The sequence below is a fragment of the Meles meles genome, chromosome 9, assembly GCF_922984935.1.
Source record: "Meles meles chromosome 9, mMelMel3.1 paternal haplotype, whole genome shotgun sequence".
NCBI lineage: Eukaryota > Metazoa > Chordata > Mammalia > Carnivora > Mustelidae > Meles > Meles meles.
The window spans coordinates 44,652,012-44,669,072 of NC_060074.1; positions in this window are offsets into that span (position 1 = coordinate 44,652,012).

Here is a 17,061-nt window from a genome sequence, read left to right on the forward strand (position 1 = left end):
TTGTGTTTCAAATTATTTGAGACATGTAGAACATGGAGAACAGCGACTACAGGACGTGACGTGATCATCTCAACTGTGTCTATAGTTGTCATTATTTAAGTCTTTCTACAAACTCTTAGTAAATAGGATGCACTGCATTTGTGTAGGGATTCCAGCTAATGACCCACCCATTCCACCATGCAAAGGTGATCTGAAATTTCCAGTATTCTCTGCTTTTGCCTTGTTTACAAGCAAAAGAGGAAAATACGCTGGATGTGGTAGAATGTATTGTTGTCTCCCTCCCCCCGCCCCATGCCCAATATTCATTCTGTTCCCCAGGAGAAGAGCATGCATTCCCACCAATTGCCTTTAATTTGTAGCATCTACTTCTATGCAGGTTATAATTCCCACCCCACTGTCAGGCATGACAAGCTAGGCATGACTAGCTAGGGTAGACCAGAAATGCATCACAGATTTCCACAACATTAACATTCTCTTCTACTAGAAAACCAGTACGTCCAAAATAGGAGCTCTTCACCAGGTTAGGCTTCTCCAGACAGCAGAATGTGTAGCATAGAGCCCCTACAACCAACCCACAGCTGCCTTTATGCAACATGACAAAGAAATAAGCATTCAATGTTGAAAGCCACTGATATTTGTGAATGGTTTGTTACCATAGCACAGCTGACTAATAGACTCAATTATCCAGGATTGCACCTGCTACCTACTGCAAAGATGGTGGAAGATCATTCCCCAAGATAACCTGCCCATGCCCTCTCTTCTCCTTAAACATGTCCAGCTTTGTCTTCCTCCAGATGAAATGCTACCCTTCACATTTTATCTGTACCCCGATTCTGGATGAGCTCTTTGAAATCTTCCATTTGAAAAAAACTCATTTACTAAAAAGTGATTCCCCTTGGTATCTCAGATGATATTACCAGCCACTCCATGTCATAGTAACTTTCCACAAAATCCAAATAGCTCAATACAGCTCAGCTCCTCTTGATTTAATCTGCCATTAAAAAAATACATATGGTAACCAAGAAAAGTTACAATGAACCAATTTTCTGGAGTTTCTAAGAAATTTGAACAAGTTTAAAGTAGAAATAGAAAGAAGTACATAAAAAGCATAACCATCCTTGTGGAAGGGGAGGAGAGCAGAGACATGAAACCTTCAGAGGCAAGAGGCCAGGGTCACATCTCACTGTCCCACACTCCCCCCAACACAACCCATGAACATTTGGGATGAGTTTTAAGAGCTCTCAAGGGTGGACAGGTTGAGGGACCCTTCTGTCACACCCTACCACTCCTCAGACATGGACGCTGCACATCTCTGAGGCAGTTAGGACATCGTGGTTGCAAACCAACCCATAGCTTATCAATTTTCAGTACCAGTCCCCACACTTGAGCTTCCAGATCCTAGAGAGACTGTGCCAACCAGACCTTCCCACATGCCCTACCACTTGGTTCTAGAGACATCTGCACTTTGACTATTAAAGCTTCTGCCACTCATAGGCACTGTGGTCCTTCCTGGCCATTCTAGGGGGTTGGTTTGGTGTGTCCCTTTGACTTGAGCTCCTTCCTCAACTCTTCCCAAAGCAACTGTCCCTCTCAGTGCCAGAAGCTTCTCCTGGGCCCTAAGCATGGCTGGGATCTCCTGTAAAGACAGTCCTGCCTTTTCTGCTCTGCTCTGCTCTGTTAATGGGGGAGATGAGGAAGGCTGCATTTCAGGTATTAGTCCTGGTTTGATGGTTAGTTTACCCAATGGTGCCAATTCCTCATCTGCCATCAGGGGCCTCCCTGAGTTTTCATCCTGTTCTCAGCTCCCTGGGTCTCTGTGGGGAGGCCTGGTCTCTGGAATGTGGGGTCCAAGGTCAGGAAGCCTCATTTGCCATAAACCCTGATACTCTACAGGGACATCTGCAACCCCTACCAAATGACAATGACCACCATCAAATGGAGGCCCAATGCCAATAGCATCACATGCTTGCCTCATCTAACCTCATAACAACTCCATGAGGTCTCCCTGGCACCACTGGCATCTATGGATGAGGAAACCAAGGTGTGGAGCAGTGAAGACATTTGCCCAAGCTCACCCATCTAGTAAATGGCAGGGTAGAGATTGGAATCCAGACAGTTGAGCCCTGAACATCCTCCCAAGGCAGAGAGATGAAGAAAGACAGCTGGGTCCAGAGTTCAGCCCTATAGGTCCCTGAAAATGGAGATGGGCTAATGGAGCCACCACCACAGCCCGTCATTTGGCTTTCCTCCTCCGTTCATAATTTCTCAACATTCCTCACTTCTCCCTCCTCTTAAAATACCATGATGTCTGCCCAGATTGCTTCTGTAAGAGACCTGGAAGAAAATCCAATTTCTCAGCTCCTAGCACATGAACAAGTGCCTTGCCAACTAAAACCATTTCTCTTCAGAGTTTAATTGGATGTTTTCAGTTGGCAAAGGAAACAAAGATTAACTCTCAGCTTGCCCTTCAGTCCAATAAATGCCTCTCATCTACCATGAGTTTGTTCCAACTGTTGGTGCAATCGAAGAAGAGAAACTCACATCATGTCAGAATGTGTCAATCCATAGAATTAGAGAATTTGAGAATTGAAGGCCCCCTGAGAGAGCATCTAATACAAATTCTTCACAGTTACAGATGAGGAAACCAAGGCAGGAAAAGACCATGACTCATCAGGCACAGGGAAAGCTAGCCGCAGAGCCAGCTCTGGAACTCAGCCTCCTGGTTCCCCAACCCTGCGACTCACAGGGTCTGTCCTGAGAACCTTCTCATTTTTCTGTGGTTCTCCCTGGGGGCTGCTCCATTCTCTCACCCTTAACCACAGTCTTCCTGAAAAGAACATCAGGTTTTTCTCTACTCTGTCTATTTTCAGTCTCAAAATATAGGCAGCTTCTCACTATTTCAGTCTTTGTTGGAAGATACACTGTAATGAGATTTTTCTTCCACATACCAAATCAACCTTGGTTTTTCCCTCATGTCGCCCACACCTCCAAAGTGGCTCTGAGTCACATGTCTGCAAGCTCCATGGGGAAAGAAAGAAGTCTCTTTTGCCCTTCCTTGCTAACTTGCCAGCCTTCATTTCATAACCAAGATCAGAACATTTGAAGTTTCAACACAGACTTTAAGAAACTTGCTTGGTGTCACAAGTCTCCAAGATAATGAATATATATGTTATCCAAGTTTAATATACAATAATTAAAGTCAGAGTAAGTGCAGAGTTAGGGGCAAAATTCTCTCTCCTATTAGCCCCAGAATAAGCATGAATTTGTCCCAAACTTGGTAAGAACTTTTAAGAAAGACTGTTGAACTGCTCCATTGGACTCTGGGGGTTGTCAGTGTCTTTAATCCACCCAACCAAAGCAAGTTTGGCCCTATGGCCCCATTGGAGTCCATCACCTCCTGCCCTTACTGTCCGTTCCTCTGTCTCCATAGAGACATGGGTTTCTTAACATGTTCCCAGCACCATCCTGGGCTTATCTCTTGGGCATAAAAAAGCCAGAAAAAATACCAGAAACCTGGATCTTCATAAAGAAAGGAAAAGCATCAGAGAGGGAATACATGAAGGGAAAATAAAATCTGCTATTGTTCTTACTCTTAATGAATGTAATAGATAGCTGTTCAAAATAATAATAACAACAAGGTATCAGATGGTTATATCATGTGGATATGAAATAAATGGCAGCAAATTTGTAAGGCGCTGTAGGAAGGAATTGAGAGTCTATGAAACAGTACAGTATTATTTGAAATTGGGCCCAGATTTCTTGCAATTTTGTAGGGCAACCCCTAGAACAACCACCAAGGTTTTTTGAAGATTTAAAGTTGATTTCTTGAGGAAAGGGAAAATTGAGTTAAAATGCTCAATTAAAACCAGAGAAGGCATAAAATTGGGTGGAAGAGAACAAAGAACAAGTGCAATAAATGGAAAACATTTACAAACATCATAGATATTAAAATACATCTATATCAATCATTACTTAAAATAAGAATGGTCTATATGTGTCAAGTAAAGATAGAAATTGTCAAAGTGAATTTAAAAATAACCCAACTGGGGCACCTGGGTGGCACAGTTGGTTAAGCTTCAGACTCAGGCCATATCTCAGGGCCATGGGATCCAGCCCTACCTCAGACTCAGCACTGAGTGCAGAAACTGCTTATCCTTCTCCCTCCCTCTCTGCCCCTCCCTGCACTCATGTGCATGTGTGTGTCCCTCTCTCTTTCTCTCTAAAATAAACAAAATCTAAAAAAAAAAAAACTCCATGTTTTCTGTAAGAACCCCAATTTAAATATTAAGATTCAGATAATTGACAGTAAAAGAATAGAGGAAGATATACTGTGCTAACATTTATCAAAAGAAAGTTGGAGGGGCGCCTGGGTGGCTCAGTGGGTTAAAGCCTCTGCCTTCTGCTCAGGTCATGATCTCAGGGTCCTGGGATCGAGCCCTGCATCAGGCTTTCTGCTCAGTAGGGAGTCTGCTTCCTCCTCTCTCTCTGCCTGCCTCTCTGCCTACTTGTGATCTCTCTCTCTGTCAAATGAATAAATAAAACCTTTTAAAAAAAACTCCATCAAACAACAGAATAAACATTTTTCACAAACTCATATGGAATATTCACAAAGATAGACCACACTTTGGGTCATAAACATACCTTAGCACATTTAAAATAATAGAGATCATACCACATATAGATTTTTTTAGACTTTATTTTTAAGTCGTCTCTATGTCCAGCATGGGGCTTGAACTCATGACCCCAAGATCAAGAGCAATAGTAATCAAATGGTATGGACCTTGCCTAAGAGAGGCATATAGATCAACAGAATAGAATAGGGTACAGAAATAAAGCCATATATTTACATCCAATTGATTTTCAACAAATGTACCCAAACTATTCCAAGGGGAAAGAGTCATCTTTTCAATCATTCCTAACACATCCAGTGTTAGGAAACTGGATATTCATACCCAAAAGAATTAAATCTGACCCCTACCTCACATTGTAACACATCACGTACAAAAATTAACTCAAAATGAATCAAAAACCTAAATGTAAGATTTAAAACTGTTAAAACTCTTGGGGAAAAAACCAGGGTAGATCTTCACAACCTGGATTAGGCAATTGTTTCTTAGATATGACTCTAAAATAAAAACAGCAATGACAAAATAAATTGAACTTCATAAAATTTAAAAGTTCTTGTGCTTTGAGGGACACCTTGACTGGCTCAGTCAGGGGAGCACATGGTTCTTGATCTTGGGATCATGCGTTTAAGCCCTATGCTGGACAGAGATGACTTCAAAATAAAGTCTAAACCAAAAAAAAAAAAAATTACTGTGCTTTGGAAGACACCTTCAAGTGGAAAACATTCCATAGAATGGGAGAAAATATTTGCAAATCATATATCTGATTAGGGATTTGCCTCTAGAACATATAATGACTTCCATGAGTCAATAATACCAAGAAAACCCAATTTTTTTTAAATGGGCAAAGCATCTGAATAGGCATTTTTCCAAAGACCATCCACAGATGGTCAGTGAGTGCATGAAAAGAATCAGCATCATTGGCCATCAGGAAAATGCAAATTAAAGCCACAGTGAAAGGCTACTTCACAACTGTCAGGATGGTTAGACAATCCCCAGTGAGAATGTGGAGAAGGTAAAAAGCTCACACGCTCACTGCTGGCAGGAATGTGGAAACACCACTTTGCTGAGCGCTTGGGAAGACAGTCTGGCAGCGCCTCCAAAGGTTCAACCTCGAGTCACCCTATGAGCCAGCAATTCCACTCCTAGTTTTATATCCAAGAGAAATGAAAACACACAAAACTCTGCGCAAAATGTTCATAGTAACATTATTCATAATATCCCCGAAGTAAAAACAATCCAACTGATGAGGAGGTAATGAAACGCGGTCTATCCTTACAATGGAATATTAGTCAACATTAAAAATGAAAGAAGGCTTGAGACTTGCTACCACGTGGATGAACCTTGGACACAAGACACTAAGTGACAGAAGGCCAGTCACAAAAGACCAGGTATTGTACGGTTGTATGATTCCATTTATATGTATCGTCTGAAGAGGCAAATCTATAGAAACTGAAAGATTAGTGGTTGCTTAGAGCTGCGGTGGGGCGGCAGGACGGCGTGGGGAGAGGGAGGGGAACAGAATGAATGGGATGGGACTGGACAGGATAGAGTGGTATGGATCAGAATATTACACATCCTGTATCCACCCAAGAGTCAAGAAGTGCGGGGCACAGCAAGAACAAAAGGACGGAAGGAGAAGACGTGGATCGCAGTAGACACAGCTCTCCACTCACTGGACATGGGGCTCTGGGCCAGTTACTCCACCTGAGCTCCATTCTGTAGGATAAAATGAGAATAATTCGCCCATCTTTCAGGTCTCACAAGATTGTCACAGAGGATAGTTGAGAGGAGGTGGTGAAAGCATTCCAAAGGCTATAGGATGGTCTAGCAGGGGTGACAGGTGAAAAGCCTTAGTGCCTCGTATCTCCTCTTCCAGTTCCTCTGCCTAGAAGGGTTCTCTACCTCTCCCTTCTTCTCTGCCCACATCACCTTTAACTATCACCTCCTCTGTACAGCCATCCTTGGCACCGGACAGAGCGACCCCGCGCCCTGTGGCTTTGTGCTCGACATTCCACGTTGTTGCCTCTGTGTACTGGACGTGGGATCCAGCATGCTGCTGACCGACAGGACTGGGAGGGGAGGATGAGCCCCTGGAGAAGGCAGCGCCAGGCACCCTTTACAGGGGGCACGGACGGAGGTCTGATATAGGAGGACGGAAGGTGAGCATCCCCAGGCCTCAGAGACATGGGCAGGTGGGTGGGGACGCTCCCAGAAGATGACATGGCAGTGAGTAAGGGTGGAAGCAAGCAGGAAAGCCAGCTCATCTCCCACCCACCCACTGCAGCCACAGACCAGGAGGGGCTGAGCACTGAGCTGGGGTTGATGAGCCGTCCTGGGAGGAGCACACAGACTGCCAGGCAGCCATTCATAGCAACTGGCACAGACACACCCGCTTCGCTGCCACCTCAGCCCCCCCTCCTCCCTCCAGGGGCTCAGTAACGGGACACTCACCGAGGAAGCCGTTAGCAAGGGCGGCCCCTGATTCACAGTTTACAAGCAACGGTGAAGTCCTTTTTCCACTGGTTGCAACAGCCTAGGTGCTGTAAACAGTAACTGTGATCCTGCCAGTGGGTCCCCACCGCACCCTCCCCTCGTCTGACCTCTCCAGCCCTGAGCACAATCTTGGCCACACGGCAGTGGCTTCATGCTGTAGAAGCACAGGGCGACGCTCGGACGAATACTGAAGATGCAGGTCGAGCCTGCCGGTCAAACTGCAGGGCAGCAGGCTGCAAGTCTGTGTCCTGGACAGATGAAAAATGGGCAGAAATGGAGGGTTTGGTGTCCCAGCAGGGTTCCCAGCAGCAGCATGGCCAGGAAACTGGTGGCAACAGAATGGGGGCATTGTTGTTTCATTCATTCATTCATTGTACAAGCCAGCCATCCCTGAGGGCTTTTATGACAGGACATGCCGGAGCCAGAGAACCAAAACACAGACCCATGTGTGTGGTTCTCAGCACACAGGAAGGCTTACATATCCTCAGGACACCCTTCTCTCCTTCTAATTCCCAAGGGAAGGATCCCATCCAGGGAGCTACAAAGAAAAGCTATTTGTGGCTACCACAGTCAAGGTGTCAGACCCCAGGAAAAATTCCAGAAACATTCCCACCTCACGAATCTCCTCAGACCTATAGGGACGGGGTACATTTCTGCATGCTGCTTAGGGATAAGGGCTCTGACAGCCACAGCCCTGGGCTCCCCACCCAGCCCCTAGGATCCTAGGGGGGCCCATCAGCCACAAGTTGCAGGTGCAGCAGATAAAGGCTGTCCCCCTCAGCATTCTCTGCAGGTTTGTCCTTGGTTCATGGGGGCCACCCCCTCACAAATGCTGGGAAGTGATGTCCCCCTCCAGGGGGGAGACCCAAAGCCAGAGACTGATGGAAGCAGAGGTGCAGAAACCCCGAGGGCAGATCTCCCCTGTGCTCCAGAGAACGTCACTGGAGTCAAACTTGAAGAGCTGGGAGCCAGGATGTCTGCGTCCAATCCCCGCTATACTGACTCACCTGGGCCGGGTCCTTAACTTAACCTCTGTGGCCTCAGCTTCCTCCTTTGTAAAGTAGGGATAATGGAAGTACTTGTCCGGACACTTATTGCACAGACGACGTGTGTGTGTTCACAGTGAGGTTGGAGCCAGGCTCTGCAGAAAGCACCTGGCTGTCCATTGCTCCCTCTGAGACATGCCTTTTCGGGGCCGTGTGTCAGACACCCGCTGCCCTCTGTTCCACTCCTTCCAGACCATCATGCTCAAACCGGCCATGGTCCGAGTTTCCACGTTAAGCATATTCATTAGGCATTTGCTTTGACAGCACTGAGGCTAGAAGTTAATTTCCAGGGAAAAAGCATGAAGAACTGATTCTAAGTACATAAATATGCACGGTAGGGGTTCCTGGGTGGCTCAGCCAGTTAGGTGTCCAACTCTAGATTTCGGCTCAGGTCATGATCTCAGGGGCCTGGGATCAAGCCCTGAGCCAGGCCCCGTGCTCAGTGGGGAGTCTGCTTGAGATTCTCCCTCTCCCTTTCTCTGCCCCTCCCTCCACCAGGAGGAGAGCAGAGGGGTGGGATCTTGATAGCTCAGGGGTGCAGTGAGCTGTAAGCATTCCTGTGCGGCCGGAACGTGAGGGGAGGTGGTGCTCTCACAGACCTGCCAGCTCTCCCTCCCTGTCCCCCTACATCATGCCACGAGCTAATCATGAACCCCCACAATGGGACCAGGCCTCAAGAGGCATCTCCAACAGGCCACTAGAATGTAACAATGACCTCCAAGATCTTGGCGTGTCTCCTGGAAGTTTCCTTCCCTGCCATTCTTCATCCCATCATGACCCTCAGGGGCTGTCTTTGCTGGGTGAGAAGAAGCTGGACAAAAGTGGGGGCTAATTCCCCCCCAGGATCCCCAGACTCCTGTCCCCAGGTGGGTTGTGTCCCATGGGCACAGTGCACGGTGCCTATGTCCTTCCTCCAGGAACTGCAGAAGGAGTGACGGGATCTGGCCTCCTCCGTCAGGCCTCACAGTTCCTGAGATCACTTACAACAGGGAACAATGAGGAAGCGGGTACACGCAGGTCCATCAGAAGGATACAACATTCATTCTGCTATAATTAATTCAGCGTTAATTCAGTGTTTAGTAGGCATTTGCTATTTGTAGCATCGGCTAGGAGCTGATGTCACAACCCAGCAAACAGACATAGTCCCAGCCCTGGCAGAACTTAGAATACAATAAAACACAGGAAAAGACAAAAAATATGAGTCTATAATTGGGATTTTTTGTTTTTTTGTGATACAGCTGCTTTTTAAGTTGGTAATGTCTAAAATCATTGGAATTGATCTGTGTATCATCAAGCCTCCAGCACATAGTGGTGGTGTTGAAATAGAAACACTGCAGCAGCCTTAGGGGAGACAGATGTATGGAATGGGCACTGAACAAGGTCCATGACAGAGTCTTAACATCGTGTTATGATAACCTGAATTATGGCAAGGTGCAATGACACGTGTGGGTTCTGTGTTTTTTTTTAAGATATTATTTATTTGAGAGAGAGAGCGCACAAGCAGAGACAGAGAGAGAAGCAGGCTCCCCGCTGAGCAGGGATGCCCCAATGTGGGGTTCGATCCCAGGACCCTGGGATCATGACCTGAGCTGAAGGCAAATGCTTAACTGACTGAGGCCCCCCAGGTGCCTTAACACGTATAGGTTTTAAAAATCACTTTCATCTCCCAGCTGGATAAGAGGAATTTACAATGCCACGATAAGCGATCCCCTCCCCTGGTTCTTCAGGCCTCTGAGAGCACAGGACAACAGAGGCTCCCGGGGGGTTAAGCCAGCCGCGGTTGTCATCACTGCCGGGCAGAGAGCGCCTCCTGGGACCCCAGCCCTCTGGCCTGTGAAGAGCCTTCTTCACCCTGCTTCCAGCATCTTTGGGAGCAGCTACAAAAAGGTACTGTGAAGACCATGTTCTACGGATGGACACATCGAGAACGATGTCTCAGAAGCTACGTGGACAATTTTTTCTATGATTAATTTTCAAAAAATTTTTTACTTCTCTTGATCTCGATCTTGTAACCCACTCTCCCGGTGGATCTCTTCTTTTCTCTTATTCCAATTACCTTTTGTAAAGGGTTGTGTGGGGAGCCTGGGTGGCTCAGTCAGTTAAGCATATGGCTCTAGGTTTCAGCTCAGGTCATGGTCTCAGGGTCAAGGGATCAATCCCCACATTGGGCTCTAGGCTCAGCAGGGAGTCTGCTTGAGATTCTCTCCCCCTGCCCTCTCCCCAATCCCCCTCTCCTCCTCTCACTCTCTAAAAAAAATTTTTTTTAATTAAATAAAAAACAAAATAAAAGGTTGTGTATGTGTGGTAAGGATTCTCAATCCCTTTCAGAAAACTCAGTATATAAATTCTAAAATATTATATGTATCATATATAATAACAGCTGCCCCTACGTTATATTAAATTAACCAATTTATCATTCAATTAAATATAGTATGTAAGGGGACGCCTGGGTGGCTCAGTCAGTTAAGCATCTGTCTTTGGCTCAGGTCATGATCCTAGCGTCCTGGGATTGAGTCCCGAATAGGGTTCCTTGCTCAGCAGGGAACCTGCTTCTCCCTCTCCCTCTGCCTCTGCCTGCCACTCCCCCTGCTTGCGTGCTCACTCTCTAGCAAATAAACAAATGAAATCTTTTTAAAAAATAATAAATAAATAAATAAATATAGTATGTCGGTTCTCAAAACGAGTTACAAACAATCTTCCCTGGGACGGTTCCTCTCCAGAAGTTCTGATCGAGGTATCATAGCTTTCTGGAACCCTGAAGGATTTCAGGCCAAGGCCCAGCTGCTCGGGGCTGGCCATGTCCTTCTTTCCCCATGGGTTCAGTTTGGCATTTTACAAGGGTTCAGGAGGTCAGCTTCTGCTCTTCTCACCCTTAAAGGGGTCTATACATTGGAGTCCAGGCTCCACAACTGGACCATACCAGTTACACCTGTTAGACAGACAGACCCAGAGACACACCCAGAGACACACCCAGAGACACACCTGTCTGAGTTTCTTTGTTGGTATGCATGGATATGCCTCCCAGAGACAAGTTTGGGGTTTCTAGAGGTTGGCTTCCCTCTCACGGACTCCACTCTTCTTCAGAGTCCTCCCCGACCCCTAGGTTCTCCAGTTCAGCATAGTTAAAGAGAACCCCTCCGCTAACCCGCAGAGATGTCAGCCCACAGTGGCCAGAACTCCCGGCATTTCAAGAGAAGCTGCAAACCACACTTTTTGTGGGACGGCACATTTTCAAACGTGGGAGCAAACATTCTTGAAACAGAACAGGTCCTGCAGGCCTCCCGCCTTCCCGTCTGCTTTGCAGACGACCCAGCCCACACAATAGCACATAACGGTGTTGCTGGCTCCTCCCATCAGGGGAGGGGCGGGCCCCCAGCTTTCAGCTCCCTCCCAGCCACACCCCTCCCACCCCCAAAAGCTTGACTTAAACGTTCTAACCGCTTCTGAGCATTAACTGAATAAATGTGTCTATTCAAACAGGGGCCTGGCCGGTGAAATTTTAACCAACTACCAGATTTCCAACTGTTTTCCATTGACCCACATATTAAAATAGTAGAAGCCGTTGGTCTCATGAGGTTTCTGGACTACCCTGGATCCAGCGGGAATGACGCCCCAGTTGTGGAATTTCTCTAGGCAACAGGCCCCAAACAGAAAATGTCAGCACTTCTGAGGAATAACTCAGTGTTTCTGGGACACTCTCTCCCACTTCTTTTCTTAATCCAGTTTCTGTTCTTTTACTTTTACCACTCCTTTTAAGGGTTCATGTGTGTTTTTATTACTATAAGGAATACTTAGCTCCCTAAAATGACTCTTTCTGACTCACCATACATTGCCCAAAATTATCATACTGGCCCCTTCTCTGGTATAAGGCTCTACTCTGTTGAAAGGCCCACCTGGGAAGGGCAATGAACTTGTGGTTCATTGAGGGGGTCTGGGTTTTAAGGAGTGCTACAAGAGGGTGTCAAGGCATTGATTGATGGCCAGATAACTAGTCAACCCAGAGGAAGGCCAGTTCAGGGGGGAGCAAGGCCAATGTCAAGGTCCAGCCAAGGGTCTTCGAGGCTGGAGAAGGACCCGGGCACCAGCATCATCCACAGGGAGCCGTCGTCCACCCAGGAGAACCAGTCTGCCATTGGACCCCTTCTGTGCCACACAGAATATAAATATCTGCTAAATGAATAAAAATTGAGAGAGACCCCTCATTCATCCCATTTATTACCCCTCTGCTCAGTGTCCCAGAGAAGAATGGCTCCCTGGAGATCCAAGAGGTAGCCCATCCCCTCGTCTTTTCCTGCAAGTCTCCATAGAGAACTCACTCTACAGGGATTCAGTTTGGAAAAGGGGACTTGTTAGGAGTCTAGGGAGTGTCGTGGGCAGAATCATGTTCCTCCGAGCGATATGTCCTACCCTATCCTATCCTGTCATGGCTTCTGAGACACGGTCCCTATCCTAAACCCCTGAAACTCAGAACATGACTTTATTTGGAAAAAGGTCTTTGTAGACATAATTAAGGATTGTGAGATGAGAACATCTTGGCTTACCCGGTGGGCCCAAGGCAATGAACACGCCCTTATAAAGGACAGAAGAGAGAAGACACAGGGCGAGGAGAACGCAGATGTAGAGGAGGGACCTATGTGGCCATAAACTGCGGGACACCTGGGACTGGAGACCCAGAAGCTACAAGAGGGAAGGAAGGGGCACGGCTCTGCTGACACCTTCATTTCAGACTTCCGGCCTCCAGAACTATGAAAAAGTAAATTTCTGTTGTTTTAGACCACCAAGCTTGTGGAGATATTTTAGAGCAGCCCCAGGAAAGGGGGAGAAGGAGCTGCCCTTAGAAGGGGGCTCACAGGCCCCTTGCCCAGTGAGGATGTGAGGTCACTCGGGGTGTGGACAGTCAGCTGTGACTGACAGCAGGCGTCCCTAACGAACAAGCGGCTGGCTTCCAGGTCACCTGACACGGGACCTTCCGTCAGCGTCCGGGGGACCCAACTCGACACACATGCCTGACACAGAGGTCAAAAGACCACGGAAAATCAACACACATAGGGAAAAGGGGAAACAAGAAAGAGAGTAGAATAAACCCTCAGAGAGTCTACATGAAATCTCAGAGAACAAGATAAAATAATGGATTCTTGAAACAAGCCTACACTCAAGAACATTTTTTTTAAAAAACAGGGTAATGATCATCCCTCAATAGTTAAAAATATGAGGATGACAACCAAAACTCAAGAAACAAGTGGAGAAACAAAGTGGAGGGGCACCTGGGTGGCTCAGTCGGTGAAGCGTCTGCCTTCCAATCAGGTCAGGATCCTGGGGTCCTGGGATCGAGCCCCGCATTCCGGCTCCCTGCTCAATGGGGAGCCTGCTTCTCCTTCTCCCTCTGCCTCCCCCCACCCCAGCTAGAGCACTCACATTCTCTCTCTCTCTCTCAAATAAATAAGTAACATCTTAAAAAAAGAAAAAAGAAACAAAATTGAGGAAATTGCCAAGAAGACTGAACAAAAATAAAAGGAATTTTCAACAATGGCACAGAGATGAGACCACAAAAGTGTCAAGCAACCCCAGAAGTCATGAAACGGAGAAGGGAAATGATGAAGTAGCAAAGGGAGACATCAGAATTGAGGGACTCAAGTCAACAGACTGAGGGGCTGCAGCCACTGACCCTTGGGGTGACTCCCAAACCCCGTTTTGCAAGTGGATGCTGCCTGCCCATCTTCCGTCTGCCCCTTCCTGCACCCCACTCCCGCTGGGCGTGAGGCATCAGCACTCATATTTTACGGTGACACTGAATCATAACATTTACATGCTTTCCCATTGAGTTGATTATCCTGAAATTGAATCTAAAAGTTAAGGGGCGCCTGGGTGGCTCAGTGGGTTAAGCCGCTGCCTTCGGCTCAGGTCATGATCTCAGGGTCCTGGGATCGAGTCCCGCATCGGGCTCTCTGCTCAGCAGGGAGCCTGCTTCCCTCCCTCTCTCTCTCTCTCTCTCTCTCTCTCTCTGCCTGCCTCTCTGTCTACTTGTGATCTCTGTCTGTCAAATAAATAAATAAAATCTTTAAAAAAAATAATAATAAAAAAATAAAAAAAATAAAAGTTAAGCGTGTCCACCTGCACTCCGTAAACGGTTTCCGTCCACACTTCTCCCCCTAGAAAACCCGCAGTCCTAGTGAAAGGACACTCACTCTCCAGACGCGGGTCCTTTCCACACACCACCCATTACTCCCCCACATTTCCAAGACGCCCCACATCCCACCCATTCCCTCCTCCGCCCTGGCATCCCTCCCCAAGGCCTCCCGCCAGTGACTGAGGACCACTGATCGCCACCATCTGGGGCCAGTGGGGTGCCCGGCTCTCCCCAAGGAGGCAGGCCAGCTTCCTTCTCCAACCCATCCTCCTTCAGGGGTTTGTCCTCCAGGGGCTTCCCAGGGAGAGGTGCTCAGGTAAGCTCTGTAAGGCCTGACACCAGACCAGACAGGACCTGTGTGCCCTGCAGTCAGCTCCCCCACCCTCTCCGTGAACCTTCTGGAAGGCACCCACTGGGAAACCTGCCCGGGGGAGTCTGTCCCCAGTAGCAGTCTCCAAAGCCGCTGCTAATCACACAGGGGAGCTCCTACATGGATCCTGGGGCACTTCTCTCATTGCCTCTGTTTTTTTGTCTTCTGAACCATTTTCCAGAGAATTCCTCTACTTCTAAGCCTTGTACTGAGGTCCCTCCTCTACTCTTGACCCCACAGTATGCCCTTGTTGTGACTGTTCTGTTCTCCTAACCCTGTGTTCATGTGTCATGGATGCATCCTGTCTTCTTTAATTCGCTGGAGAGGCTAACGAAGCTGGGGATGGGTTTGAGTTTTTTGTATCTTCTTCCTTTTTCTTTTGATCTTGCTGGGGTTTTTTTTTTCTTTTTTTGTGTCAGTCGGATCATCTGCAAAGCAGCCGTGAAGAGCAGAGTTAGTGAATGCCACAAAGGTTGGCCACAGAGACTGTGACCGTTAAAATCCCAGCAGGCGAGCATTTCCAGCTGGCTTCCAGATTCCAGGCTGAGCCTGTAAAACTCCGGCATCTTCCTCTCCCCCAGCAGGTCCTATCACACCCCACACAGGGCCAGAGAGGCCAGCTGGACGAGGGGTTCCCACCCGGCGGTGGCAGGTGACGTGAGGGTCTGGGCCATCTGCTCACAGCTCACTCCCTTCCCCTGGTCCTGCCCAGGCTCCATCCCAGAAGTACCATTTCCGTAGTGGAACAGACTTCCCCCAGGCACACCCAGCTTTGTGAGACAGTGGGCGATAAACAGTGATGGGAGACGGACCACCAGCTCTCTTCAAGGTCACATTCCGACCACCTTCAAAGGCAGTATGGGCAGTGCCAACCCACCGAGCTTCCAGAAAGTGACATTGTTTTCCATTCACTCTCTTGGCTGAAGAGGGGTAACTTTCCAGGGTTTCCGCTTGGTCTTTCCATTATGGTTGCTCTTACTCTGCGTTCCAAGGGCCCAGCTCAGGATTGGTACCACTGACAAATGTATCAACCCCAAAGCCGTATTGAATGTGACACAGCAATAACCTGGCATCTGTGCTGCCCTCATACGTCTTGTTGCCTCCTCGCTTTCAATAGACTGACCCCACTTGTCAGGGCGTCCCCTTCCCTGGGACACTCTTTCAAGTCAACCACCATTAAAACTGTTGACATGTGGGCCAGGGTCTTGAGCTAGGCACTACCCTCACCCACATACCCCTTGGGATGGGATCCCCCTCACCAACCAGCCCCTACATCTAATACTCAGGTCCCCTGCAAAGCAGAAGTAAAGACAGAGGTGCAAGAGATGTATTGGGCATCACCCCAGTGGAAAATAAAAGGGGAAGGGGATAGGAAGGGAGAAGAGCCTTCAGACAGTGATGCATGACTGGTCCTTGCAGAAGGAGAGGGAAAGGGGTCCCAGGAGGGGAAGCTCAAGAGGGCCATGCAGTCCCAAACATAGCTGGGCCGGGCCATCAGGATCACTGGTGTGAGGGTCGTCCTGAGAGGGGTCCCACACAGGCTGGAAAGGGTGACCCTTATCCCCCTGCTGTTGCCCGTCATGGCCTCTGCTTGTAGGCTGGGCAGCGCTGAGTTCAGCTGGGCTGTTTCTGGAAGGAGATCAGAGGGGCACCCCCCCCATGGCTGTCGAATCCCTCTCTGAATGTTCTTTTCTTCTGCATTTTTTGTATGTGACTGCTCTGCTTTGCTCTCATCTTTCTGGCTGCCGGCTCTCGCCTTCAGTGTCTGGCTATCCCCAGCTGTGTGTTCATTCACGGGCACGGGGCCATGATGCTGCCTGGGGAAGGAGCTGGCCGCCCATGGGCCTCTCACTGGGGGATGTGGGGCCAACAATAACTCGGGACCTCAGGAACAGGGTCCAGGGGAGGCAGCAGTAAAAGTCAAACTTGTAGGGGTTGCCTCTGGGGTACCCAGCAGAGGCCACACCAACACCAACATCAGTCCTCCCAAAATAACTCATTAAATCCTTGAGCACAGAATCCTTGGTCCGTGGGTGCAGGGGCATGGGGAGGTGGGTCACTTGGTTATTTGTAGGGGAGGCAGATGGGTCTGGGAGGGGAGTAATGCTTAAATGGCACATATTCTGGGGATGAGGGGACGGGGGGTGCATCTCTACTTAGCTCCTGTCTCAGGTCCACACCCTCCCCACGGGAGGCCACCCTGAGTCCTGGGCATGTCCAGGCTCCAAGGGGCCAGCACGCTGCCCATCAGCGAGGGTCCCCATTAGGCTCCTCCACCACTTCTCCAAAGGTCTTGAAATCTCACCTCCTGAGAAGGATCCGCTCCCATTCTCTTACTTTTTGTGAGTTTATAAGATCATCTCAAATCCTATTTTGGAAATAAACGAGCCATAAAAT